The sequence below is a fragment of the Triturus cristatus genome, chromosome 7 (genome assembly GCF_964204655.1).
Source record: "Triturus cristatus chromosome 7, aTriCri1.1, whole genome shotgun sequence".
NCBI lineage: Eukaryota > Metazoa > Chordata > Amphibia > Caudata > Salamandridae > Triturus > Triturus cristatus.
This window is the reverse complement of record NC_140590.1, coordinates 1,301,934,508-1,301,960,031: the sequence shown is the minus strand read 5'-3', so window position 1 is coordinate 1,301,960,031 and position 25,524 is coordinate 1,301,934,508. Positions and strand designations below refer to the sequence as shown.

The window sequence follows — 25,524 nt, the reverse complement described above, 5'->3', positions numbered from 1 at the left end:
GTTTGGTAGATCACATTGACAGGAGAATCATGATGATAGAATGAGGAGATGGCGAAACACAAATATGACTGATGGTTTGTTTCCTGTGAGATATGCTGAAGAAGTTAGTGGAAGAAAATGTACAGAAAAGAGACATAATATAGAGTCAGGAGGGTATGGAGTGCATGAATCGGAGGATGATGTTCTTGACGACATGTTTTCTAAAAATCCACCCCGTATCAACCAGATTCTGACATGTTGACACCAAGTGCCCCAATGAGAGAGACTTTGCGAAACATAAAAGTTGAATCAGTACCACAATGTTATGGGTAAACGGAATTGTGCTGTTTTGTCATGATATGTCCACCTAGCACAGGGTTTGGTTTCTCTGTAATTGTTGTATGCCTTAAGGAATGCTTGCCAGTATTTACCAGTATGTCCCATAAATGTTGGGATTCCACATAACTGTTCTGAATTACATCCTGAATATGTATTATCAGTATCTGGGTTATAATTTGGACAAAACTGTTGAATTATGTACACACTTGGTTTTGCCAATGTTTGTTTCTTGCATTGGCCAATGCTTGTTAGGGTTAATACTGCAGGGTGTGCCCGGTTACATTGAAAGACAAGAGCACGTGTCAACAGCTCCCCAGTGCACACGTGTCTTCTAGAACTTTGTAAGCACCAGGCTATTTAAGGAAGCACTTGTGCCTAATTAACGCTTCGCTTCGTCACATTGGCAATGAATGCATCCAGACAGCTTACCTGACTCCGGTCCTGCAAGGCATCTTGTCGAAGCTGTTCTCAGAAAACTTCCGGCTTTTGCCTCTTCCTGTCCCTTCTTGATTCCAGTCCCTCGGCTTCATTCCTACAAAGAAAAGGAAAGGCAAGGTTATTCTGGTTGCCAGGCAACCCCCTTTTCAGGCCCAAAAGAGAAAGTATTGAAAGACTTGCGGTTAGCTTTTACACTTATTTTTCTTCATTAACAAAACGTGGACAATCACCAGAGAAGAGGAAATAAATGCCTGGTTAGTGTATAAATAAGCGGCTGGCTTATTTAAGGTATTTAGAGCACGTATAGACTGATTTGGTATGTTTGAGTGAAAGGACACTCGATCTGCTGCAACTTAAAAGAACTTCATTTTACAAAACAAAGGACATTGCAAAAGACTTTCAAGGATTAAGCCTTATAGTGCAACACTGATTGTATGATCCTTCAATTTACTTTCTGTTAATCAGAACTGCCAATTTACAATATTGCTCTGTGCTGTGTCATTTATCTTTCAGTTGAAGAACCCTTTACAACAAGCACGAGCTAATGCAAGGTATGTGCATGACAAAGATTTTCTTCTTTAAATCTAGTGAAATAGAAACTTGCAAATAGTGAATGGATCATAAAGTAAAAGTTATTCTTTGTTTTACGTTTCGATAGGTAAATCTGTTGTTCATATCCACATATACAAGAAGTTACACTGTGGACGCTTCTGAGTAGAAGAGGCACTATATTAACATGGTAGGTTTACATACATAATTGTGAGAGTTCCTTCAAATGCTTGTATAGTATTTCAGTAGTGCATTGTATGTGTTCCCTAGATACATGCGCCAAAAAATCCACGCATATCCAGAACATCCTTAACCCTGAGAGACAGTCTAGTGGCATCATCAATAAGAGTGAACAGCAGAATCCAGTCTCTTGTTTTTTCTTTGTCTCTCACTCCCATTCCCCCCTTCCCCCAGGGAACTGTCAGGACGGTAAGTGTTGGTCTTCCTTGCCGTGCTGGTAGTTTCCGGAGGGAGTCGGGAACAGTCAGCACCCTGGAAGGAACAAACCGGAGGACAAGTGGGTGAAAACTGTGACACACAAGAGATAGGGAGAAAACATTCTTTTAGAGAGACAGAGAGAAAATAGGATAGTAAAATGAGTAATGAAAATTCAACAGAACTAGCGAAAACCACTTTAGAGTTAACTGAAAAGATTGGGGAATTATCTAAAAACTTAGAAGCCGTGAATGTTCCCGTAACTATAGGTCCTGTAATGCCTATTTTTGATAAACAAAAAGATAATGAGCATTGTCTAACGGTCCCATATAACAGTAATAAACAGACTGAGAAACCAAGGATAAATTCAGACGAGAACCCATGGAGACAAACAGTAAGTACATCAGAACAGAGTACGCCTAAAAATTTGATAGTAAATCCAGGATTAGTGGAAAGACTGGTAATGACTACAGAATCTGTATCAGAAACTCCAAGAGACTCAGAACGAGGTAATGAGGAAAAACCAGGGCCTGGTCTTGGCCACGGACAGCTTGGGAGTACCAGTGGGGTAGCCCAGTTGGTCCAGACAGTGGTGTTAGAAAGAATTCCATGGGTTCACCGTGGCGTAGAACCGGAGGGTGTCCCTGCAGTTGCGGGTCCGCGTCCGTGTTCTATCGCCCCAAGCAGGGAAGTCCATCACGGTGGTGATTGGTCTGCCCTGCGTTTTGGCTGGAAGGGGGTTGTGTTGGACTTGGCCCTTCTGGCAGGTTCACCCCTGAACTTTTTGCTTTTTATTGGTGACTTGGTGTGGTGATTTTTGGTTTCTGCGCACTTTCCCTGTGCCCCGGGGTAAAGTGCGTGCACACTCTGAGTGCATGTGGTGGGATAGGCCTGTCCTCCCATAGGAATGCATGGGGAATGTATGTGTCCCTAGTAGTTCCTGATGCGTGGGGTGTGCAGGCCCGAGTTTGGTATGTGCGGACTCGTGTGATTGAATGCTGCGCGATGATGTGTGCGGCGTGCATGTACCTAGTGTGGAAGTGCCACTTCTAGAAGTGGGCACTTCGGTGTGCAGTGTAAAATGTGTGCCTTGTCGCGTGATTGGCTGGTTAAGATCATGTGACGGGCTAGGGATTCCCCAGAGTCAGGATGAGTCACCCAGTGGTGAATGGGGAGATCAGCAGCTACATGGGTGGGAGGAGTACACCTGGGTCCTGAATAGGGCAGGGTTTTCCCCACACAATGCCGGCTCCGCCCCCTGTGGTGCGACTGACGACCCTAGCCCTGCCAGTGAATAGAGTGAGGGGCTGAGCACATCAAGGGTGCTCCCCAACCAGCTGCGACTGGTTTTCCCCCTCACCCTGAACCCAGAACAAAGGGTTTTACTGTATAAAAATGGGGCTGTGTCCCCACAGAAACTGTTCTCTATGTGGATCCTGCCTAAGGGGGGCTGCTGCTGCTGCTGGACCAGAGGACCGCCACTTGGATTACCTCCCTGCCTGGAGGCCCAGTGAGCTGGCTCTGGGTCCAGCCCTTGCCCCCCCCACCCCTGCTTGGCTGTATGCAGGGAAGGACCTTGCTGGACTTTGTTTTATCCTCCTAAGCGCTGTGAGCGCTTTATTTGTATCCCTGAGCGCCTGAAAGCGCTTGTTCTGGACTTGTAGCGCTAGGAGCGCTTTGGTTGTGGCCCCAGCGGCGCTACGAGCGTTCACGGGGGGAACCCCGACGTAGGGATTCCCTCGTTTTGGCCGAGATCGAGCGGGTGCCCACCCCGCTGATGGTGCCGGTTTACGTGGCCTGATCCTCGCGGGTGCCTACCCCGCTTATTTTATTATTTCTATCGCGAGTGCTCACCCCGCATACTATCGCCGCCTTAAGGGGTAATTTGCGTATAGCGGGTGCCCACCCCGCGTTCATGTGTTGGAAGCGGGAGCCTACCCCGTCATCGACTTGGTTTTAAGTGAAGACGGGAGCCTACCCCGCCTCAAGGAAATCACCGCCGACTGGCCCGGGAGCCGTAGAAGCACCGTAAGGACAACACCGCGCTGTGATTGGCGGCCGCAGGAGGCGTCCCCTAGCAACCAGATTCGGCCGACCCGCATCATCCGAGACCAAGGAGAAGGCGACCCGGAAGTGGGGAAGGGCGGAGCGGGGCTCTCTTGAGTCCAGAGAAAGCCCGCCGCCCCAGACCAGCCGGAGCACTGTCTGCCCCCGTTTCCTCCTTCGACGCAGGCGGGCCGACCAGGAGAGGAGCGGAGTCCCCGGAGAACAGCCCGGTGAGTAGAACAGGGCTGGGGGGACTCCGTGAGTGTGCTGTGGGTGCCGGTCCCAGACCGGCCTACTTCTCGTGCGCTTCCCCGCCCCCTTGGTTCAGTCAAGAGCGCGAGGTCGCTCCCACGAAGGGGGCAGTGTGCTTGAGCCCCCAGAGGCTCCAACGGTTTTGGGCGCATTACTGTCGAGCCTAGAGGGCTCCATCATATGGGGGCATTTCTTTGCTAATAAGAGCGGCCCCGGAAGGCAGTGGGCCGCTCCCCCGTTATTTAGGAGGCATTTCCTGTTGTAGAGCCTGCGAGGCTCCGGGGGCATTTCGTTTGTGACTGAGTGGCCCCAGATGGCAGCGGGCCACTCCCACCTTGCCCCACAGTGACGTACAGAGCCACGAAGGCTCTAGGGGGCATTTTGTACAGCTAGAGCCCAGGAGAGGCTCCACGTGAGTACTGCGTATTTGTTTAGGAAGGCACAGTGGTGCCCCAGCATCTCTCCAGTTGCCCAGCACTTAGTGGGCAACTGCTCCGTGTAGGTTGTGCATTGTGCGCCCTGGTTTGCGCAGCCTGCGCCGGCGCGCCCTGACTCTGCTGGGGACAGGGCGTCCTAGCCCCAACAAGGCCAGTTGGCCTAGGGACTGCCACAGTGGTGGCTGATGTGAGTTCTTGCGCTATTGTTCCTTTCCTGCACCTCTGAATGTGTTTATGCGTCATGTGGTTTGCTTTACACCGCTGAATGTATTTTATGCATCATGTGTTTCCCTTGTTCTACACCTCTGAATGTGATGCATCATGTGTAATGTGCGTTTACCCCTACAGGTATTGTGATACTTAGGTGGTTGCTTTTCTCCTAGTACAGGTGGTACTAGTTAGGTCCTGATTCCCTGCGCAGTATTTTCCTAAGGTGGTTAGGGTTGCGTAGGTGGTACTTACCTGATACCAGTAGTTACTGGTTGTGTGCTACATTTGCTATTTTGTATTACAGTATTATTCCTATGTTCCAAAAGTGCTAATTCCTGACAGTGGTCCATGTGGCCCTGTCCCCTGTACATATAATCCCTTGTAAATTCTGCCCGTGCCTGTTGGCACATCGTAGAGTGTGTGTTTTTATCTAATGTGTTGTGTATAATACAAATTCTATTTTTATAGAATACCTTGTGTGGAGTTTCCTTTGTGGTGGGCCTTGGGTGTTGTTGCTGGGTGCGCGCGCAAACGCTTTACACATCGCCTCAGGGATAAGCCTGACTGCTCGTGCCAAGCTACCAAGGGGGTGAGCAGGGGTTATCTTTGGCGTGTACCTTCCTTGCCCTGACTAGAGTGGTGGTTTCTGCCTGGCTTTGGCGCAAGCCCTAGCCAACCAGAAATCCCATTTCTAACAGGCCCCACCAATGACTGCATGTGTGAATGAGTTAGTGTGACGTTGGGTCTGTGACGCAGGGAGGACATCGGTACGGGGTTTTCCCGTTGCTAGGGTTTTTGCACTGGATCAGTTTTTCTGCTAGCAGTATGATGGTTTTTATTGTTTTGGTTTGGTGATTATTGCTTGTAAATTGCTTATTGATTATTGATTGTGGGAAAGTATTGGTTTATGTATTAACACTCTATGTCGAGTCGCGTTGAGTTCTATATTGTTTGACGGCTTCTGGGATGTAGGAAGTCGGAAGTTTGTAATGGTTCCGTAGTAGAGCAGAGGTAAGCGCTGCTTTCGGGAAAGACGGAATTGTTGTGGCCCTGTAGGTACACGGGGAAAACGTGTGGCGATTGGAGTTGCACGACGCATTGTCTGGGTTCAATTCGGTAACATCGTCCTGTGTTGCCATTAGGGACATTTTCTGTATGAGAGAAGTGTATGTTAGTGAAAGTCACCTGTGAAATTTTGGTCTTAAGTACCAGGAGTCCAAAAGGCACTCTGATTACGCTTATCACTGGAAAGGTAATAGGTGTTCCCTAAGCTTGCTAGAAGGATAAAGTAGAGGGAAGTGCTACTTTATTAACGAATGTCATAATTCTGTAGTAGGACAGACTGTTCGCTGTTCTTGGGAAAGACAGAATTCTGTGTGAATGAACTACATTTTCCGTATGAAAGTGCGTGAATGAAATAGCATTCAGGTTAATTGTGAAACTCTGGTTTTATTTCTCAGGAGCATTGGGTCTCCAACTAGGTGTCTTAATTCTGGAGAAACGGTTAGCTGATGCTTGCTAAAAGGGTGAATTAGAGGGATGTGCTACTTTATCAACGGAATTAACGATTCTGTAGTAGGGCAGAGGTAAGCGCTGCTCTCGGGAAAGACAGAATTCTTGTAAGAAAGGTCATTGACTATTCTTTTGTTAGCGAAACAGATAATGGTGGAGTTTTTATGTAGTTACTAACAGATTTGTACGTTAGAAGAACGTAAGGAGCTTACCGAGAAAATTTTGTAAAGGAGGGGTCAGCAGAAGCAGGAGTAGCGAGAAAAGCTGACGTCAGAAAGACCGCGCTGGGATTGGCCAGTCAGTAAGAAACATAGACGCTCCTGATTGGTGCGTTAGTGTACGCCGTGCTAGGAGTGGAGAATTACAGGGTGACGTAGACGCTCCTGATTGGTGCGTAAGTGTGAGTTGCTCTGGGATTGGAGAATTACAGAAGTGACAGAGACACTCCGGATTGGTGCGTTAGTGTGAGTCGCGCTACGATTGGTTAAAACAACAGAATAGTCGTAGGAAAAAAACTAGTGATACACGGAAGACAAAATGATGTATTACGATCCACCAGAAAAAGAGAAAAAGTCCTGGTTTGGAAAAATCAAGGGTTTATTTAAAGAGGACAAACCGATTGTGACTAGGGAAGGACAGTTGCTTCCTCCACCGAAATCGCCCGCATCCTTTATGGTTGCGAAATTCCGATACCATACTTGTATTTGGTTGGACAATTGGGCAAAGTATACAAAAGATGATGGAGTTTTGGCATTTCCAGAACATGGTTCATTTAATTTAGCGGTTTTGAGAAATTTGAGAGAAAGAATGATGAATCTAGAACCGAGACCTAGACCAACACAGTTTGAAGCATTGACAGAATGAGAAGATGAGATGCATGACCGAGAAAGACAGAGGAGTGGCGGAAGGTATAGGTACATGTTTGGTAGATCACATTGACAGGAGAATCATGATGATAGAATGAGGAGATGGCGAAACACAAATATGACTGATGGTTTGTTTCCTGTGAGATATGCTGAAGAAGTTAGTGGAAGAAAATGTACAGAAAAGAGACATAATATAGAGTCAGGAGGGTATGGAGTGCATGAATCGGAGGATGATGTTCTTGACGACATGTTTTATAAAAATCCACCCCGTATCAACCAGATTCTGACATGTTGACACCAAGTGCCCCAATGAGAGAGACTTTGCGAAACATAAAAGTTGAATCAGTACCACAATGTTATGGGTAAACGGAATTGTGCTGTTTTGTCATGATATGTCCACCTAGCACAGGGTTTGGTTTCTCTGTAATTGTTGTATGCCTTAAGGAATGCTTGCCAGTATTTACCAGTATGTCCCATAAATGTTGGGATTCCACATAACTGTTCTGAATTACATCCTGAATATGTATTATCAGTATCTGGGTTATAATTTGGACAAAACTGTTGAATTATGTACACACTTGGTTTTGCCAATGTTTGTTTCTTGCATTGGCCAATGCTTGTTAGGGTTAATACTGCAGGGTGTGCCCGGTTACATTGAAAGACAAGAGCACGTGTCAACAGCTCCCCAGTGCACACGTGTCTTCTAGAACTTTGTAAGCACCAGGCTATTTAAGGAAGCACTTGTGCCTAATTAACGCTTCGCTTCGTCACATTGGCAATGAATGCATCCAGACAGCTTACCTGACTCCGGTCCTGCAAGGCATCTTGTCGAAGCTGTTCTCAGAAAACTTCCGGCTTTTGCCTCTTCCTGTCCCTTCTTGATTCCAGTCCCTCGGCTTCATTCCTACAAAGAAAAGGAAAGGCAAGGTTATTCTGGTTGCCAGGCAACCCCCTTTTCAGGCCCAAAAGAGAAAGTATTGAAAGACTTGCGGTAAGCTTTTGCACTTATTTTTCTTCATTAACAAAACGTGGACAATCACCAGAGAAGAGGAAATAAATGCCTGGTTAGTGTATAAATAAGCGGCTGGCTTATTTAAGGTATTTAGAGCACGTATAGACTGATTTGGTATGTTTGAGTGAAAGGACACTCGATCTGCTGCAACTTAAAAGAACTTCATTTTACAAAACAAAGGACATTGCAAAAGACTTTCAAGGATTAAGCCTTATAGTGCAACACTGATTGTATGATCCTTCAATTTACTTTCTGTTAATCAGAACTGCCAATTTACAATATTGCTCTGTGCTGTGTCATTTATCTTTCAGTTGAAGAACCCTTTACAACAAGCACGAGCTAATGCAAGGTATGTGCATGACAAAGATTTTCTTCTTTAAATCTAGTGAAATAGAAACTTGCAAATAGTGAATGGATCATAAAGTAAAAGTTATTCTTTGTTTTACGTTTCGATAGGTAAATCTGTTGTTCATATCCACATATACAAGAAGTTACACTGTGGACGCTTCTGAGTAGAAGAGGCACTATATTAACATGGTAGGTTTACATACATAATTGTGAGAGTTCCTTCAAATGCTTGTATAGTATTTCAGTAGTGCATTGTATGTGTTCCCTAGATACATGCGCCAAAAAATCCACGCATATCCAGAACATCCTTAACCCTGAGAGACAGTCTAGTGGCATCATCAATAAGAGTGAACAGCAGAATCCAGTCTCTTGTTTTTTCTTTGTCTCTCACTCCCATTCCCCCCTTCCCCCAGGGAACTGTCAGGACGGTAAGTGTTGGTCTTCCTTGCCGTGCTGGTAGTTTCCGGAGGGAGTCGGGAACAGTCAGCACCCTGGAAGGAACAAACCGGAGTACAAGTGGGTGAAAACTGTGACACACAAGAGATAGGGAGAAAAAATTCTTTTAGAGAGACAGAGAGAAAATAGGATGGTAAAATGAGTAATGAAAATTCAACAGAACTAGCGAAAACCACTTTAGAGTTAACTGAAAAGATTGGGGAATTATCTAAAAACTTAGAAGCCGTGAATGTTCCCGTAACTATAGGTCCTGTAATGCCTATTTTTGATAAACAAAAAGATAATGAGCATTGTCTAACGGTCCCATATAACAGTAATAAACAGACTGAGAAACCAAGGATAAATTCAGACGAGAACCCATGGAGACAAACAGTAAGTACATCAGAACAGAGTACGCCTAAAAATTTGATAGTAAATCCAGGATTAGTGGAAAGACTGGTAATGACTACAGAATCTGTATCAGAAACTCCAAGAGACTCAGAACGAGGTAATGAGGAAAAACCAGTAGGTCCTGCTTCAGAAGAATTAAGCGAATGGTTGAGGAGTTTACAGAGAAAAGACAGAGAATCTCTATCTATAGATGTGGCCAAGCTAAGGATGGTTTTGGAAGAATTAATAGTAGGGACTATCCCCACAGAGAAGCTGAAAAATTATCAGGATGAAGAATGACTATTTGTATGCAAAAGTATAACTTGGAGAGCAAAGAATCTACATGAAAGACTGGAAAAAGTGGCAAATGAAATGGGTATAGACATGGAAAGAGTAAAGGCTTTACAAAAACCCTACAGAGTAGATTTTTCTGAAAAAGATATTGAAAATCTAAACACCACAGGAAGAATAACTCAGATTAAAGACATAACCATTTTGTTGAGAAAATGGGGAGATGTAGATACATGGAAAAGTAGGTGGTTTAGAAAACAAGATGATGCCGCAAATAAAACATTTGCAGCGTTACCCGTAAGAGAAAAAGAAAAGGTAGTGACAGAATATCCCATGAGAGAAATTCCAGGAGGAGGATATGTACATGTTCCTTGGACTAGGCAAGATATTTTGTCATTTACAAATGATTTCCCTTGACTACGCGAAAAGCCAGTTGAGTGGTATAGGCAAGTGGACAGGTTTGTAAAATTATCGAAAGTTTTGTGGATTAATCTAAATAGTCTATTTGACATAATAGTACCAGCAGATCTATGGACAGAGTGTAAACTGATAATAAATTGGCCTACACAAGAATACCCTACAGATCCAAAAACGGGAGCCCCTGACCCGGAAGTGATGAAAAATATGAACAAGTAATTGTTTTCCTGAAAAACAAGGTATCCCCTAAAGAGACTGATTGGGTAAAAATAGACCGAACTCATCAGGAGACTAAGGAGTCAGTACACGCATACTATGAGAGGTTGATCCTTGCCTTTAAACAGTTTAGTGGTGATGAAAATTTGAGTGAGAAGGATTTAAGTCATTTTGTATACAGATTTGTATATAGTCTACGACCTGAAATTAGTGAGATGATTAAACAGCATACAGTGGATTGGCAAAATAAGAAAATAGATGAAGTACTAAGACATGCTAAGTATTTTAGTGATGAAATTTAAGCCAAGCAGCGTAAATTAAAAGAAAAAGCTATGTGGGCACAGGTAAAAGTGGCAAAAAGACAGGAAGCTCAGCTGATTGAACAAGCAAATAGTGCAGGACCAAAACCTAAATTTAATGCTGGAAAAGGAAAGGGACAATTCAATTTAGAAGAAGCCAAAAAGAAATGGCCATGTCATAATTGCGGAAGGATAGGGCACTGGAAATCCGAGTGTAAATTTCCCCCGAATAGTAATAGTGATAATGCATCATTGAATCCGCAGGTGCAGAAAGAGGTGAGTTGTCAACCGCCGCAACAGCAGCAGGTTGTTACCCAACAGAAACAGGCGCCAAAACCGCCTTTTCCACAGAGCGTAAATTCACAGAAATACAGTAGTGGTCTGGTGGTGTCAGTTTGTATGGCTTTCCTGGGGTGGCACAATAAGTGCTGCAGCCCTGGTAGGCCTACTGAGGGACCCATGCCCTGGGTACCTAGGGTACCATCTACAAGGGACTGCCAGGGTATCCTCAGTATCCAATTGGTTTGTACCTAGGGTACTCACATCGTTTAAGAGAGGAAGCAGATAGGCTGGGGTCCTGGATAGCAGGGCCACAGCCTCGCTAGAGTCATAAAACAGTCAAAACATCAGCAAAAAGTTGGGTGCAACTATGCAGTCGATGACACTCTCCTACAAAACGTATCTTACAGAACCAGTAAAAGTCAATATAGGGAAATTTTCTGAAATGCACCGCTTTGTCGTGTGTGATTCAAGTCCTGTAAATTTGTTAGGTAGAGACTTACTGTGCAAAATGAATTGCACCATATTTTGTACCCCTGATAGCATTTGAGACCCCTGATGAAGACGTACTGTATAAAATGACTATGGCTAATATGGAAACTGAGATTACTGAAGCCTTTGCTGTATTCAACCCTGACGAACTACCAAAATAATTGAAACAGACAGTAAAAGTAGAAGTCTGGGATTTCACAGGAGAAGATGTAGGACTAATGAAAAATGTGGATCCAGTAACAATAATAGTAAAGGAAGGAATAAGCTACTCAAATGTTCCTCAATATAAATTGACACCCGAGATAATTGAAGGAGTTACTCCCATAATCGAGAAAATGGTAAAACAAGGTATTTTGAGAGAAATAATGAGTAGTCCATGTAATTCACCAATTATGGAACTGAAAAAGCCTAATGGAAAGTTCAGAATAGTGCACGATTTGAGAAAGATAAACAAAATTGTTGTGTCATGTTGTCCTATTGTACCAAATCCATCTGTGATTTTGTATCAGATTCCACATGATGCAGAATGGTATACAGTGATTGATCTATGTCATGCTTTCTTTTCCATCCCGTTGCATCATGATAGCCAACAAATTTTTGCGTTCCGTTTTGGCGAACGTATTTTGGCATGGTGCCGAATCCCACAGGGGCATACAGAAAGCCCCTCGATATTCAATCAGATATTGAAAAAGTCCTTGGAAGACTTAGAAATGCCCGAGAATTCAGTGCTAGTTCAATACATTGACGACCTACTTGTGGCGTCAAAGACTCGAGAAGCTTGTGCGAGTGTTTGTACCTCATGATGTGGCAATCCTTTTAACAAGGAGCCGTACTCAGTTCATGACACATAGTCGGCTGACTAAATATGAGAAGGTCATAGGTGCAACGAATGTGAGCCTTGTGAGATGCTTGAATGTGAATCCTTCAACGTTACTGCCTGATGCTGAGAATGTAGAAGTCAGAGACGAAGTGGATCATAATTGTTTGGATGTACTCGACTTCTGTACCAAACCACATCCTGATATAAAAGATGTACCTTTGTCAGAAAGTGACTTTGTGATGTTTGTGGACGGGTCATGCTTGAGAACAGACGAAGGAATTCTAAGTGCAGCATATGCGGTATGCACAGTTGCAGCGGTAAGGAAGCATCTTACCTGAAGGGAGTAAAATCAACCCAGGTTGCTGAACTTGTAGCCTTAACTAGAGCATTCAAGTTGGGAAAGAATGTGAGAGTGACTGTGATAACTGATAGTCAGTATGGCTTTGGTGTTGTGCATGATTTCGGCCAGATATGCCTGCAGAGAGGATTTCTGACTTCAAGTGGAACTCCTATAAAGAATGCTGAAGTGGTTGGGAAGTTGCTTGAGGCGATACAGCTGCCTAAGCAATTGGCCGTTGTGAAGTGTGCTGCCCACGTTCAGACGGGAGACTATGTCGCAGTTGGTAATAAGTACGCCAACGATATGGCTCAATATTGTGCTCGTAATCAGAACTCAATCAACAGGGCGAAAGAAAGGGAAATGAATTCTTGCCCCCTACTGTTTACTAACATTGTGAGTACCTGGGAAGAAGTGAGGCAATTGCAGGAAGAAGCAGGAGATGAGGAAATGAGACAATGGGTAAAAGCAGGATGTGCACCAAGAGAAACAGATCATGTATGGGTTTATCTAGATGGAAGACCAGTCATGCCTGATAGCATGGTGTCTACCATGGCACGGACATATCATGGACAAGCACACATAGGGAGAGATGCGATGATTAGGTCATTTAAGCAAACATGGTACAATGCAAAGTTTAGACTTGTAGCTGAGAGCCTTTGTCAAAGATGCCTTATATGTCAGCAGTTCAATCCTGGAAGGAAAACAGTGGTAAGTCTAGGAACGATAGGTCGAGAAGGAGGGCCTTTCACCAGAATGCAGATTGATTTCATTGAAATGCCTCCCTGTAATAGGTTGAGGTATGTTCTAATAATGGTCTGCTTGTTTTCTAGATGGGTAGAAGCATACCCCACAAGAAGGAGAGATGGAATTACAGAAGCAAAACTGCTTTTGAGGGAATTCATCCCTAGATTCGGGTTCCCAGTTACAATTGAGTCAGATAGAGGAAAGCATTTCCATAATGAGATCATGAAGTTAATTTGTGAAGCATTGAATGTACAACAGAAACTACATTGTGCCTATCGCCCAGAGGCTTCTGGTGTGGTGGAACAAATGAATGGCACCATTAAAAACCGATTGGGAAAAATGTGTTTAGCCACAGGTTTGAAATGGCCTGATGTCTTGCCTCTAGTACTCATGACTATTAGATCTATTCCAGATAGGAACACAGGTCTGAGTCCTCATGAAATTGTCATGGGAAGAGCAATTTGACATGTTTTCATACCAGTCAACAAGCTGTTGCCTATAACTGATGACTTGGTGTTGGATTACTGTAAGGGGCTGGCTGACGCAGTTCATTCTGTGTTTCATCAGGTTGGATCGGATGCCACCACCCTTGAAAAGAAGAAAGCTCATGATTTGAGCCCAGGAGACTGGGTGAGAATTAAAGTACACAGAAGAAGGAACTGTCTGGTCCCACGTTGGGGAAAACCACGACAAATGATTTTGACTACAACAACAGCTGTGAAGTGTGCTGGAATAAAGAACTGGATTCATGCTAGTCACACATTGAGAATTCAAAATCCAGTGGATAACAAAGAAGGTGAATATTTTGAGGAGTCAGAGACTAGTTCTGAATCGGATGCTGAAGAAACAAGAACAAGAGAAAATCCTGAAAGGGGGGAGTCAGAACCAAATTTGACCGTTGCCCCAGAAAATATTCCCTTGAGAAGAAAATTACAGATTTCTGATACCAGCTCAGACTCAGAGACTGAACAAGCACAGGTACATGGGAGAAAAGAGAAAAGCAGTGAAGAGACAATCAAAGAAATTGTTGATAAGGAAGTTCCTGATGAAAAGCTGAGAGAAATTCCACCTGAAATAACAAAAGTAGATGAACAGGTGCCAGATACAGAAAGAGAGGGAAAGATTCTTGCGGAAGACCCCCGAGGAGTTGTAGGGAATTCGAGCATTCAGTTAGAAGAAGGGTCAATTAGTCAGCAGAAGGATTGTGTGCAAGAACCACGAGGAGGGACAGAAGTAGGGAAAATAAAAGAAGTGGTGAAAAGAAGAACAGCTGAAAGCAAAAAGCAAGTTGAAACAGAATCAGAGGATAGTGATGAAGAAGTACCAGAAGGTCGAGTCCTGAGAAAGAGAGCACGGAGAGCTGAAAAGAATGATAAAGGAAATAAATTGAAAAGACCAGCAAGAGATGAAATTTGGCCAAACAAAGTAAAGAGATTAAGATATCGACTGACACAAGTGAATTCACCAAGAGCAGAGCAAGTGAATGAAGTATCAAGTCAAGAAAAATCGAAAAATGAGAAAATAACTACAGCAGAGGAAAACAAAAGAACGAGAAAGCCCAACCAGAAGTATAAGTCGCCAGAATGGTCGTATGTGGCCCTGTCTGAAATAAAAGAAGAGGCGGTTAGCCAAGAAAATCCAGAGGTGACTGTGCCAGAAGTGGTTGAGGAAGACGAAGAATCAGAAATCCTGAGAGTTATCTTGTCCCATATTGGAGAAGAGACAGATGTTCAGGAAGTTCTGTATCAAGATTACGAGAGGAAAGTGAAAGACGATCAAATGCGAAACTGAACAAGACAAAATGCTACTAATGGAAAGACAATAAAATACGGAAAAGGATAGAACCAAGTAGGTGCTTAGAGCCTTGGGTTAGACAAAACTAGTTGTTAAGTAGAAAAAGCTAAGTCAAACCACACTGATCATTTTACGAAAATGGCAAACACAGAAAGTAGAAAAGCTAAATGTACGTTTCTTAGAAGGTGGTTTAAAATGTGTTGTTGTTGTACAGGATTACTAATGCTTCTATGGAGTGTATTGGCTTTGATGATATCATTTAAAGTCACGCTAGAAACAATAGAAGGACATAGTGAGAATAAAACTAATATAGGGAAGATTCAGAAAGCATATCCGACTAAAATAGATAGAAATTATCTTCATAAAGACAGATCTATAAATGATTTTTCTAACAATGTATTTTCGAAACTACTATATGAATTTGTAAAGACAATGGATGTGAGGGATTGTTACGTTTGTATGCAGTTACCTGCATCTGTATCGGAGGGAGTGACCTACCATCACCTTCCAGTAACCTATGGAATAACATGTAGTGTAATAGCTAGTCTGTTTTACAAAACAGGGAAATTAGAATATTATTTTTCAGATGTAGATAATATATTTTCACAAGTACCTGCAATTAACAAATTGAATAAAGTAAAGCCTGCAAAGGTGTTAGGTGAATTTTTCTTAGAAACTAAAGAACTAACATTAGAATATATATTTAGAAATAATTTGACTTGCAGTTTAAAGAAAGAGGAAAATACATTCTTGGATATGGTTGAAGAAAGGAGATTGAAAATGCAAAAGAAAGCATCTGAGGGAAAAGAGGAAAAGACAGTCTGGGATGTTGAAATGGAAAAACACTTGAAGGGAGAAGCTAGTCCAACTATGGCTTTAGATTGGCCTCAGAAAGGAAAGTTGTATATTAGAAGGAATCAAACTGCATATGATAATTACTTTGTAGGTAACAGTGAGTGCCATGATACATACCGAATCATGGGTGGATGGGGATTTAAAGGAGGAAATGATCCCGTTTTTTCTGGGTTATATTTTATCTGCGGGAACAAGGCATATTATCGGTTGCCAGATCATTGGTATGGCACATGTTATGTAGGTCTGGTTTTCCCAAAGATATTCCACATGGGAAGAGGAGAGGATGGTGTACATAAGTTAGGTAGTCTACTAACACGTAGAAAAAGAGAATCTTGATCAGAAATTGTGGGAGACATTTTTGGAGCATTGCTACCAGCAGTGGGAATATCTCTGAATGCACACAAAGGTGCCGATTCCGATCCTGGAAAAACCGGGTACGAACCGTCGGTCGGAGCGTTTTCTCCGTCTGACTCGTACCCGGGAAAAAACCCTACAAACTTGCAAGTACGATTCGTACGGAAACACCATTTCCGTACGAGTCGGAAAAAACACCGACCGACAGTAAAATACATACGAATGTGATCCGGGACACCACGGATGTGACGTCCGGACGGAGTTAGGCATGTTTTTACGTACCAGCAAGTACGATTCGTACCGACAGCAGTCCGGACGGCAATATTTTTACGGCACCCAAAAAGTGCCGGAAAAGCTAAGTACGCAGCGATGCGAGCGGAATAGGGGGCCCGGTACGCGCCGTCCTCCCCCCAGCCCCCGTATGTATGCGCCGTCCCCCCCAGCCCCCGTATGTACGCGCCGGACACCCCCCCAGCCCCCGTATGTACGTGCCGGACACCCCCCCAGGCCGCGGATGGACGAGCCGTACCCCCAGCCCCCCGTGTATGTACGGAGCGTACCCCCACCCGTGTATGTACGGAGCGTACCCCCACCCGTGTATGTACAGAGCGTACCCCCACCCCACCCGTGTATGTACGGAGCGTACCCCCACCCGTGTATGTACGGAGCGTACCCCCACCTGTGTATGTACGGAGCGTACCCCCACCCCACCAGTGTATGTACGGAGTGTACCCCCACCCCACCCGTGTATGTACGGAGCGTACCCCCACCCGTGTATGTACGGTGCGGACCCCCAGCGTGCCCGTGTATGTACGGAGCGTACCCCCACCCGTGTATGTTCGGAGCGTACCCCCACCCGTGTATGTACGGAGCGTACCCCCACCCCACCCGTGTATGTACGGAGCATACCCCCACCCGTGTATGTACAGAGCGTACTCCCACTCGTGTATGTACGGAGCGTACCCCCACCCCACCCGTGTATGTACGGAGCGTACCCCCACCCCACCCGTGTATGTACGGAGCGTACCCCCACCCGTGTATGTACGAAGCGTACCCCCACCCATGTATGTACGGAGCGTAACCCCACCCGTGTATGTACGGAGTGTACCCCCACCCGTGTATGTACGGTGCGGACCCCCAGCGCGCCCGTGTAGGTACGGAGCGTACCCCCACCCGTGTATGTACGGAGCGTACCCCCACCCGTGTATGTACGGAGCGTACCCCCACCCCACCCGTGTATGTACGGAGCGTACCCCCACCCGTGTATGTACGGAGCGTACCCCCACCCCACCCGTGTATGTATGGAGCGTACCCCCACCCGTGTATGTACGGAGCGTACCCCCACCCGTGTATGTTCGGAGCGTACCCCCACCCGTGTATGTACGGAGCGTACCCCCACCCGTGTATGTACGAAGCGTACCCCCACCCCACCCATGTATGTACGGAGCGTACCCCCACCCGTGTATGTACGGAGCGTACCCCCACCCCACCCGTGTATGTACGGAGCATACCCCCACCCGTGTATGTACAGAGCGTACTCCCACTCGTGTATGTACGGAGCGTACCCCCACCCCACCCGTGTATGTACGGAGCGTACCCCCACCCCACCCGTGTATGTACGGAGCGTACCCCCACCCGTGTATGTACGAAGCGTACCCCCACCCATGTATGTACGGAGCGTACCCCCACCCGTGTATGTACGGAGCGTACCCCCACCCGTGTATGTACGGTGCGGACCCCCAGCGCGCCCGTGTAGGTACGGAGCGTACCCCCACCCGTGTATGTACGGAGCGTACCCCCACCCGTGTATGTACGGAGCGTACCCCCACCCCACCCGTGTATGTACGGAGCGTACCCCCACCCGTGTATGTACGGAGCGTACCCCCACCCCACCCGTGTATGTATGGAGCGTACCCCCACCCGTGTATGTACGGAGCGTACCCCCACCCGTGTATGTTCGGAGCGTACCCCCACCCGTGTATGTATGGAGCGTACCCCCACCCGTGTATGTACGGAGCGTACCCCCACCCGTGTATGTTCGGAGCGTACCCCCACCCGTGTATGTACGGAGCGTACCCCCACCCGTGTATGTATGAAGCGTACCCCCACCCCACCCATGTATGTACGGAGTGTACCCCCACCCCACCCGTGTATGTACGGAGCGTACCCCCACCCGTGTATGTACGGAGCATACCCCCACCCGTGTATGTACGGTGCGGACCCCCAGCGCGCCCGTGTATACGGAGCGTACCCCCACCCGTGTATGTACGGAGCATACCCCCACCCGTGTATGTACAGAGCGTACCCCCACCCCACCCGTGTATGTACGGAGCGTACCCCCACCCGTGTATGTACGGAGCGTACCCCCACCCATGTATGTACGGAGCGTACCCCCACCCATGTATGTACGGAGCGTACCCCCACCCGTGTATGTACGGAGCATACCCCCACCCCACCCATGTATGTACGGAGCGTACCCCCACCCATGTATGTACGGAGCATACCCCCACCAGTGTATGTACGGAGCGTACCCCCACCTGGGTATGTACGGAGCGTACCCCCACCCCACCCGTGTATGAACAGAGCGTACCCCCACCCGTGTATGTACGGAGCGTACCCCCACCCGTGTATGTACGGTGCGGACCCCCAGTGCGCGGTGGGTCCGCACCGTACATACCCGGGTGGGGGTACGCTCCGTACATACACGGGGGGCTGGAGGTACGCACCGTACATACACGGGTGGGTGTACGCTCCGTAAATACACGGGGGTGCTGGGGGTACGCACCGTACATACACGGGTGGGGGTACGCTCTGTATATACACGGGTGGGGTGGGGGTTCGCTCTGTACATACACGGGTGGGGTGGGGGTACACTCCGTACATACACGGGGTGGTACGCACTGTACATACACGGGTGGGGGTATGCACCGTACATACACGGGTGGGGTGGGGGTACGCTCCGTACATACACGGGGGCTGGGGGTACGCACCGTACATACACGGGTGGGGGTACGCTCCGTACATACACGGGGGTACGCTCCGTACATACACGGGTGGGGTGGGGGTACGCTCCATACATACACGGGGGGTACGCACCGTACATACACGGGTGGGGGTACGCTCCGTACATACACAGGGGGCTGGGGGTACGGCGCGTCCATCCGCGGTCTGGGGGGGTGTCCGGTGCATACATACGGGGGCTGGGGGGTGTCCGGCGCGTACATACGGGGGCTGGGGGGTGTCCGGCACGTACATACGGGGGCTGGGGGGGGGACGGCGCGTACATACGGGGGCTGGGGGGGGCGGCGCGTATGCGGGCACATGTCTCCATGGTTGCTATAGCAGTTCGCTCCGTACGGTGTTTTTTCCATACGGTTGTACAATTGGACGCACGGGACGGATCGTACTTGCGCGCTCGGACTTCAGTTTTACGATTCGTACGGAATATCGTCCGGGGACGTGTCGGACACTTTTCCCGACCCGAGGACGTGTCGGGGAATTTTCCCAATGCGATTCGTATGTATTTTTTCCCATACGAATCGTACTTGCCAGTTTGTACGGTACTTGTACGATTCGTACGGAAAAAAATCCGGATACGATTCGTACGGGGAAAATTTTTCCAGGATCGGAATCGGCACCAAAATTAGGAAACTATCAACAGTAGTGGATCGCTTGTCAACAAGCACCGCTGGAGGATTTTTGTTGGTAAATACTGAAATGGTTGCCATGCGTGCCATGGTAATGCAAAATCGACTTGCCCTTGATATAATATTGGCAAAAGAGGGTGGAGTCTGTGGAATGCTGAAAGTTCAACATTGTTGTACTTACATTCCGGACGAAAGTAAAGATCTAAAGATCTACATTAAAAATATAACTGAATTGCATGAGGAAATTGCACCACTGGAGGTTGAAAGTGTTTGGGAAAAGATTGGGAAGAAACTTTCTTCTATTAAAGATTTCCTGTTAAACTTAGGTGGTACATTTATAGGTAGGATCCTATTTCCATTAACATGTGTGATTTTTCTAGTATTAATTTTAAGACTAGGTTGTTTATGTTATAAAAGAAAGAAAATACAGAAAAAGTTAAAAAGAGAAAAATTGAAAAGAAGACAGAATAAGAGAAAAGAGAGGCAATTTGAAGAAGTAGAATTAGAAGAAATGAAAGATAGTGGTGCCGATTCCGATCATGGAAAAACCGGGTACGAACCGTCGGTCGGAGCATTTTCTCCGTCCGACTCGTACCCGGTGGCAAAACATCACAAAAATGCAAGTACGATTCGGACGGAAACACCCTTTCCGTACGAATCGAACAAAACACCGACCGGCCAAAATATACACACAAATGTGATCCGGGAAAGCGCCAACGTGACGTCGGGACGCATGCAGGCTGCGTTTCACGAACCAGGAAGTACGATCCGTACCGACGTCACCCCGCACGGATTATAATTTCCGGCTGCCAAAAACTGCCGGGAAATCAGGACGACGCACACAAGGAGCACCTGTAGGCAACGGACAGCCATGGACCCGAACCTACGTGCCATCCCGGCCCTCATAGCAGTCCACCTGGTGTACAGGAACCGACGCAGACGCCGCAGGAGGTCAGAACAACACCCAGGGGCAAAGGGGGGGGCAGGGGCAGGACACATGACCCCCACCCAAGTCACAAATCACACATGCCCTGGACATACCTGACCTTCAGGGCCTGGTCACTTCGAGGGGGTGGGGGCGTGTCCAGCAACGCATGCGTCCGCCACAACGGAAGTGGATGTTCACGCGAACCTGCAACACAACTATTCTGGTACGTGCCATACACACGCCTGAAGAGCATGGGTACGGGTCGTACCACGCCCACCCCTACGTCACCCCAACAATGGCGGTACGGCCCGTACCCACGTCATGAAGGTCTGGGTACGGGCCGTACACAGGCCTGCTGAGCGTGGGTACGGGCATGTACGGACCGTACCCCCACCCCACCCGTGTATGTACGGACCGTACCCACGCCCGTGTATGTACGGACCGTACCCACTCCTGTGTATGTACGGACCGTACCCACACCCCACCCGTGTATGTACGAACCGTACCCCCACCCCACCCGTGTATGTACGGACCATACCCACAACCCACCCGTGTATGTATGGAGCGTACCCCCACCGTGTATGTACGGACCGTACCCCCACCCGTGTATGTACGGACCATACCCCCACCCCACCCGTGTATGTACGGAGCGTACCCCCACCCGTGTATGCACGGACCGTACCCCCACCCGTGTATGTACGGACCGTACCCCCACCCCACCCGCGTATGTACGGAGCGTACCCCCACCCCAACCGTGTATATACGGAGCGTACCCCCACCCGTGTATGTACGGACCGTACCCCCACCCGTGTATGTATGGACCGTACCCACACCCCACCCGTGTATGTACGGAGCGTACCCCCACCCCACCCGTGTATGTACGGAGCGTACCCCCACCCGTGTATGTACGGACCGTACCCCCACCCGTGTATGTACGGAGCGTACCCCCACCCCACCCGTGTATGTACGGAGCGTACCCCCACCCGTGTATGTACAGACCGTACCCCCACCCGTGTATGTACGGACCATACCCACACCCCACCCGTGTATGTACGGAGCGTACCCCCACCCGTGTATGTACGGACCGTACCCCCACCCCACCCGTGTATGTACGGAGCGTACCCCCACCCCACCCGTGTATGTACGGACCGTACCCCCACCCGTGTATGTACGGACCGTACCCCCACCCGTGTATGTACGGACCGTACCCACACCCCACCCGTGTATGTACGGAGCGTACCCCCACCCGTGTATGTACGGACCGTACCCCCACCAGTGTATGTGCGGACCGTACCCCCACCCCACCCATGTATGTACGGAGCGTACCCCCACCCCACCCATGTATGTATGGAGCGTACCCCCACCCGTGTATGTACGGACCGTACCCACACATGTGGATGTCCCGAGCGTACATGGCCAGACATAGGAGTGGTTGGTGCAGAGTCCCCCAGCAGTGCCCAGACATAGGAGTGGTTGGTGCCTAACAACCCCAACAGTGCCCAGACATTGGAGTGGTTGGTGCAGAGTCCCCCAGCAGTGCCCAGACATTGGAGTGGTAGGTGCCTAACACCCCCAGCAGTGCCCAGACATTGGAGTGGTTGGTGCCTAACACCCCCAGCAGTGCCCAGACATTGGAGTGGTGGTGCAGAGTCCCCCAGCAGTGCCCAGACATAGGAGTGGTTGGTGCAGAGTCCCCCAGCAGTGCCCAGACATAGGAGTGTGTTATATCTTGGTACAGTGTGTTTCTTCCTATTTACTTCTCCATCAGTGGAACACTGGGTGATGATGTCATGTGGAATGTTGATCTGTGAAACACACAGTTGGAGATGGGCTGAGCGCCTGGCTGGCTGCTCCTGGTGGGGCTCTTCACCGGCTCTTCACCGGCTCTTCACTGGCTTAACTCTGGCTCTTCACTGGCTTAACTCTGGCTCTACACAGGCTGTACTACTGATCCTGTAACTAACCTGAATAAATCATCTTGAATCATACCTACCAGTGTGGACCTGATTACTACATATTTTTGGCGACGAATTGAAACTAAGAACCTGCTTCTGCTACCTTTGAGGACATCTGGAGTACCTACTCTCAAGATAAAAGCAACTCTTGTAACTACAGCTGCGTTAACTCAACTTCTGGCACACATCAGCCCCACCAGTGACCTCTACAACGGTCGCCCTCAACGCTACAGTGCCAGCTCCTGTATTATCTGCAGCTCAAGTCTCTGTTTGCTGTACCTACAGCGTCTGTTTAGTTGCAGATCTAGCCTGACATTCTTCAAAGCTTGTGTCAGGTGCTGTGCCCTCAAAAGAGGGTAAGCCTGTGTTCTGCTGTGCCCTCAGGTGAGGGTAAGCCCAACGCCTTCGTCATGTGCTGTGCTCTCTGAAGTGCCCTCAAGTGAGAGTAAGCCCAACGCCTGTGTTTTATGCTGTGCCTTCAAAGGGTAAGCCTGTTCTGTGCTGTGCCCTCAACAGAGAGTAAGCCTATGCTTTGCTCTCAGGAGAGGGTAAGCCTGACTATCTACAACGTTTTGTTTCATCACCTGTCCCTTCAAGTGACCACAAAAACGGTTTTTGCGCAACATGAATATGGCGCTGTATCTGCGTTATTTCTACATGACCCTGCATCATGTTTTGGGGTTTGGTAACAGTTTTCAACATGTAAAAAATTCAAGAACAGTTCCTGTTGCCTTCGCCTCGCTGCTGCCTTTCCACACTGTGATCGTTATTTTGGTGTACATTAAAAAAAAAAAAAGGGGTTGGAGGTGAAGGAGAAGTGAGGCAATGCTGGGAGCAAGACATGGAGAATCCTTTCTATCTCTGGTTGGAATGGGAAGTTTTTGACTTGGTAAGGTATTATTGTATTTCAAAGGCATGTTTATGTGTTTTTCAATGCCTGTAAAACATGGCAGTTGCGCACTATTTTAAATTTAAATGTGTGCTCGCGCACCTTACCTCATCCATGGTGTCGCGCTCTTCAGCTCACGAGCCTCTTGTGATGTTTTTCGAGGCTCCCATCGGCGTTTGGAGGCAAAGGCGTGCCGCGAACCACCCTGCACGACGTGGGATAGCGTGACGGCATCTTGGACTTGGAGGATTCAACCATACAGGTTGTTTGTTTTGGGAACGTGAAATGTCCTTCTTCTTTCTTTTTGCCAACCACGTTTGTCAGTTGAGGTGTGTTAATAAAGTTAATTCAAGCTTTATTATGTCAGCAGAGCGATCGTGGGAGCAACAATTAAATGCTCTGGTTAACATTATTTCTGCTCGTGGATCTCCGTGAGGATGGAGGTTTGAGCTCTATCAGCTGACAGAGTCTTTATGTTCTTTCAGCGTTTTACGATACTGCAACATGAAGGTAATGGGCAAAACTTGTTTTGAAGGTTTATCGGAACCTAGTGACATTTAATTATTAACAGTGACTTGTTTCTTTTGGTGGTGGCATTTCTTTACTCGAGTGCAGCATTGTATTGTTAAACATTGTAAAATCTTGTATTCATACATTTGTTTTTCACAGTTCTGTGTTACGCTGCCATCTAGTGACATTTTGTCACATGATCAGTTTGAGACTCCATGGGAAATATTTTACCATTCAGTTGTTGTATGAAATTTTGAAGGTCTAGTCTGCAATTTACAGTTATACACTTCATACAAAGTCGTTTTTTTTACACAAGATGTGTTGTAGTTAACTTGATGTTTTCTAAAACTGCTCAATGACATTTTAATTGTGTGATGTGTCAATTTCCAGAACCAGTTAGGTTGCTTTTGCGTTACATGTGAGCAGTGGTCACACAGTGCACATTTGGTGTGTCAGTAGGTTATTAAATTACCACACAGTGCACAATCGTGCACAATCTATGTACCTCTCCGTGAGGTGTGTTTTGGGGTTTGTCCCACTTTTGTGTGCACATTAGTTGACCTCTAGTCGAGGTGCGTCGCACGGATGTGTGTCCCGTGTTTCTAGGCACAGTTTCTTGACCTCTCTGGAGGTGTGTTGTGGGGTTTTTCTCCACTATCCTGTGCATGTTATTTTTGTCCTGTGTGTAAATCGCCCTGCGTCTCATGTTTGGACTATGTGTAATCCGCCCAGCGTCTCATGTCTTTAGTTATGTATAAGTCGCCCTGCGCTGCATTTGTTTTTCTGTTTATAAGCCGCCCTGCGCCTCACGTTATGTCTATGTATAAGCCGCCCTGCGCTTCATGTGTTTTGCGTTTTGTGTGTAAGCCGCCCTGCGCCTCACGTTATAGTTGTGTATAAGTCGCCCTGCGCTTCATGTTTTGTTTCTTTTGTGTGTAAGCCGCCCTGCGCTTCACGTTACTGTTAATGTAAGTCGCCGTGCGCTTTAACTTCATGTTCACTGGGTGCTGTGATCTTTCTCTGTTGTTTTACCCAGTGCTGTTAAAAAATTGTTTTGTTATCTTTAATTCTATCACAGGGAAGCATGATTAATCTTACGCATTTTTCGTCTTCTCTGTCATCTGGTTTCTCACTGATGTGATTGCTCTTTCGCACACTTACCTGGCCAGTTGGAGTGCAGAGGGAGTATTCATTGACGTTTTTTTTTCTCATGTGTAGAAAGGAGGATGGGAAACAAGTTATGTTATTTGTTTCTTTAAGACTTTTGCTTGCTTTCTGTTTCCTTAAGAACTTTGCTTGTTTTCTCTTTTTCTACCTTCGCTCTGTTCGCCCTTGTACCCTTCTATTTAGTTTGGTTCTTCTGAGCTCTTTATCTGATTCTTTATTTCTTTGTTTGTTATTCTTTTGGAAGGAAGGAGGATATGTTATATCTTGGTACAGTGTGTT

At 47.1% G+C, this 25,524-nt stretch overlaps 1 long non-coding RNA gene across 1 annotated transcript; it reads right to left on the bottom strand.

Moving 5' to 3' along the window:
- Nucleotides 1-746: 746 nt before the first annotated feature.
- Nucleotides 747-23,793, bottom strand: LOC146811944 (uncharacterized). The gene is made up of 3 exons (XR_014966806.1): nt 23,676-23,793; nt 7,865-7,967; nt 747-850 (listed from the first exon to the last, which is right to left on the bottom strand). It is a non-coding gene; the product is annotated as an uncharacterized LOC146811944 (long non-coding RNA).
- Between the last annotated feature and the right edge of the window lie 1,731 nt (nt 23,794-25,524).